Source organism: Charadrius vociferus, unplaced genomic scaffold (assembly GCF_000708025.1).
Source record: "Charadrius vociferus isolate BGI_N301 unplaced genomic scaffold, ASM70802v2 scaffold549, whole genome shotgun sequence".
In the NCBI taxonomy this organism is placed as follows: Eukaryota; Metazoa; Chordata; class Aves; order Charadriiformes; family Charadriidae; genus Charadrius; species Charadrius vociferus.
This window is the reverse complement of record NW_009650103.1, coordinates 2,127,767-2,132,290: the sequence shown is the minus strand read 5'-3', so window position 1 is coordinate 2,132,290 and position 4,524 is coordinate 2,127,767.

Sequence of the window (4,524 nt, the reverse complement as noted above, 5' to 3'; positions counted from 1 at the left end):
ACCTGGCCGGGAGGGCATGAGTGCTGCAGAGAGACACCGTGCGATGCCCTCTCCCCGTCCCCGGGTCCCGCTGGCCTGGGGGCTGCCGAAAGTGGCTCCCCCCACTCATGCCTCTGCTTCACTTGTGTCTTCAAGTAGCCACGGTCCTCTGGTGCTGGGGGGGGGCTGTTTTGGCAGAGCCCTTCACCTTTGAGTGATGTTACTGTTAAGAGCATCTATCTATCCCGGCTAAGAGGTCACGCTCTTATTTTCCTCCCAAGAGGTGAATGTGTTTTTCCCTTTTAAAGCATCTGATACCCTCGGGACCGGTGCACTCGGCAAGTGTGGAGTGTTCGCAGCGAGGGGCCGGTGTGTGCGTGGGGGCTAAGGCAGCACTCACCTCTGCATTCCTCTATACACGGCCCTATAGGTGTGTGCGCACACACATAGATGAGTACACGCGTATGCACGCGTGTCTATTTTCATACGTGAATGCGCACCCCCGCAGAATTCTCTGATGTATGTTTTATGCGTTGATATTAGACGTAAGCACAATAAATGGCAGACTTAGACCAGTTCAGAGGGCACATATCAACATGAAGATCTCCCAATTGCAAAAGCCCCGTGGGCGTGAGGCTACTGGGTTAGCAAAGCGATTTAAAATTCATTATCTATCATTCAGCACTCCGGTGCCTCCAGGCTCGGCAGCACCCGGCTCAGGCGCATGTCCTTCAACTCTCTTCAATTAAACAGCCTCCCAAAGTTCAGGCCCTGTTAATTGGCCTCAGAACTGCTTAGTGCCATAATTGGAATTTCTCTGCCTGGTGCTGCTGGCAGTAACTGGCTGCTGCCTTCCAGTGGCTGTGCCCGCTCGGGGCTGTACTGGGGCGACCCGGCTCCAGTGTGGACCAAAACTCACTGCACCGGGTCATGAAAACTGAGACTGGGTCCCGGGAAGGGAGGGCAGGAACAGAAGCGGGGGAACAAACCGGTCCTTTCATCCGGAGATGCACTTTCAAAGTGTAAATTCAACCTGGAGTCTCTTGTGGTCAGGTTTTGGCGGTGCAACGGGGCTGTTCCGAGGGAGCGGATGCAGCAGCATCCCTCCAGCTGGGGATCTCGCGGTGATGAAGGTCAAACCGCCTGTCAGTCAAAGCCTGATTTCCCTTAATTTTAGCAGTAAGATTGGAGAGCTGAGCCACAGCGTGACCCTGTTGCTATTGGATATGAGCTCCGTACGGATGATATGCAAACACATTTAAGATTTTTTGTCTATTTGCAGGGGCGCTATCAATTTGCAAGGATGAGCTCAATTAACATAACTCATTACTTTCCCATGTGTAACTTATTTATGTCAAATGAACACCTCCTTTGAAGGGACTGTCAAGGGGAAAATTGCTCGGCCCATGTATGTACGTATGACTGTTGTTGTGATATAACAGCAAAGATATTTTCTTTCTTCCTATGAAATGGGAAAATTCCCTTTTGCTAAGCCGAGAGAGAGCTTGTGTGGGGGCTGAATAAAAAAAGTCTTTGGCAAAAATCTTATCTTTTTGGCCATAGACACGGGCTTGGGAACATCACTGCAGCCTGCGTATTCATGGCAAATACAACCTGATTTTTATGGGAAGAAAGGCAGGACATTTTCCCCTTGCCAACGAAAAGTTGAAACCATTTTGGAGACTTCTAACTCAAACTTGTCTTTTTTTCAGGTTGGTCACTTCTTTGTTTGAAAATAACAGACCGTTAATTCTTTGTGTTGATAATACCAATAACTGAAGTTAACAGATCCAAGAGGAGAGGGTTGAAGACTGGTTTTGGATCAGGAGCAGCATCGCCTCCGCTGAGCCGTCCCGCACATCCCAGCTGCTGCCTGTTGGCTGTAGAGGAGGAACCTGTTGCCCATCACATCCCCGCAAATGGTATTTTATACCCATTTTGCCACTTGGAGCAGTGGCTCCTGCCCACAGACTTAAAACTACCACCCCAGCCACAGAGGGGAGGGCAGGGACACCAGCTGGTCCCGGCACGGGGCCGCAACTCCCACAATGGGCAACTTTGGATGCTTTTGGGTGATATCGAGAAAAGTAGTCGGTGGTCTCTGAAGTGTGGTGTCAACTGTGCTTATTTTCTTCTTGCAGAGACTGCTTGCTTTCTTACGGGATGCACATTAAGAGGGCTATTTAAAGTCATTGGGTCCATTGGTTGTTCTTTTTTTTTTTTTTTTTTCCTAAAAATCGGCTCCTAAACCACGAAATTGCTGCCTGAGCGCTGCGTTGTGGCAAAACCTAGTAATCTTGGTCAGCCCTGATATAAAATGACAGCTGGGGGTATGGGCGGGCACACTTCATTTGCTCTGTCAAACATCATATATAATTTGAAGGATTTTTTTTGTGTGTGGTTTTTTTTTTTTTTTTAACCTTAAGAAAGCATCAGCAGCGCGTGTGTGGTCAGTCTGCGTTGAAAACCGGAGGAGGCTCGGCCGGTGCGGGCAGTGGTGGTGGTGTCGGTTGGAAATTAAGGTGTTTGAAGCAAAAAGGGAATCTCTGCATGTCTCAGTGCCCCATCTATCTTCCCCGCAGATCTTTGGGGTGAGGGCTGCCGCCGTCCCAGCGCTGGGTACCACTGGGCTGGTGGCAGGGATGGAGGCTGGTGGCAATCATCCTCCGTCACCGCAGGGCTGAGCTGCCCGACCCCGCAAGGATGGAAGGGGGAAAAATAGTGAACATCTCCCTTCCCTTTAAGTGATGACAACTCCTTTTATTAGTGCTCCAAAAACACTTGTACGGGTGATTTTTTTTGGCTTTTTTTGTCCTCAAGGAAATGAGAGGAGAGGAAAAACACCAGCGCTGGGCACTTGTGCTGGGTCGGGGTGCAGCTGCCGAGCGGGGCTGTGTGTGCAGGGAGGGCACAACCCCAACCGTGCTCGGGGGCTTCTCCCTCTCTCTGATTTTTCTTTCTTTGCTGCTTTTCAGCCATCAGGTGGGCCTGCAATCCCGAACCATGCAAGGAGGTCTCCTCCCAGGTCTTGCTTGGAGAAAAGCAGTGTTTTTTTTCTGACAACTTTTAACACCAGCGGGAACAGGTCACCCTGCCAGGAGGATGCTGGGCTCCAGCAAATTCGGCCTGAGCCCGCCAGGAGAGGAGGGAGGGAAGGTGAATGGCTCTCGGTGATTTTTTTTTCCCCAGCCTAATTAAGCAGGGGGTTGATAGGGGAGCACTGGGAAGGGTTTGGGCACCTGCTTGGGCACCGCTCCTGATGCAGGTCCGGGAGCGATCTTTTATGAATTGAGGCGGCAGGGATGGAGCAGCGGCAGGGATGGAGCAGCGGCAGGGATGGAGAAGCAGCAGCGCTGCTGAGGCCGTGGCGCGGTCCGCCCCCCTGCCGCAGCTGGCCCCGGCCACCGGCACGGCGGGCACCGGTGACACCAACCTGGCCTTGCTGCAAATCACAACAGGCTTGCTTAGATACGGGGATGTTTTTTCAATTAAAACCATCATCTCCCCCTCCTTTTGCTCCTGGTCTCAGTGGAGCCTTGGAAATGTTTCTGCGCTTAACATTGCATCTCATTATGGGATGGCTGTCTCAGAAAGCAGCCCTCGATGTACTTAGCATCACCTTCTGATTTTCAAGGCGGCGCTTACTAGGCAGGAGAGGAGGAGAGACAGGAATTATCCAAGTCTTGTGGGAGCCATCCATCACGCTCAATGGGGTTTTTCATACCCTCCATTAGGCTGGAGCGTGGATGTGTGGGCTGATGCAGTGCTGGCCACCTCAAAGTGTCCCCTGAGTCATGGCATTTGGTGGCACAGCCATGGTCCAGCCGTCCCTTGCTGGTCTTCTGGGGACCTGGCCACCTGAAGGAGAGCCCTGCCCGCTGCAAACAGCCTTTGCTGAATTTTGCTGCAAGCACCAGCGAGAAGAAATGCTGGTGAATAGGGTCTTCAGGGATGAAGTTTCAGATTTTGATCCACGAGCCAAATTAAAAGATTATTTTTCCCCTCAATAAACAAATCCCCTCTTCCCTTTCCTGCGAGCCGAGACATCTGCTCCTCTAAAAAGAGCGTGCACCACCAAGAAATACCTCCTACCGCGTGTCCTACTGTCCTTTCTGCCTGTTTTGATTTGCATCTTTTATATTTTCTTTGGCTTACGCTAGTCGGGCTCCTCGCTTAGATGCGGTAGTCGTGCCAGGGGGGTTTATATTACTAAATGCTGTTAACCTTTTGCTATTATTTGTCTTATACATCCCCATGTGCTACGGCTACCTCTTTTGTTATCAGAGAGGGAATCCTATAGGACTGCTATCAAACACGGCGTCTGCATAGAGCGGGGCGGAGGGAGGGCTCGGCGGCTCTGTAGTGGTAATGAGCAGCTGTGTACGGCGTCCGTCCTGGAGGTTAACGCCTGAAGCTTTTAAAGCAGGAGAGATCAGAAATGCTGCGAGAGCCGGGTTTAACAGGCACCCGAGCGCCCAACCCGCCGCTCGAGAGGCCGGCTTGAAAGGAGACAAACCGACTGATTGATATTTGTGTTGCCATCCG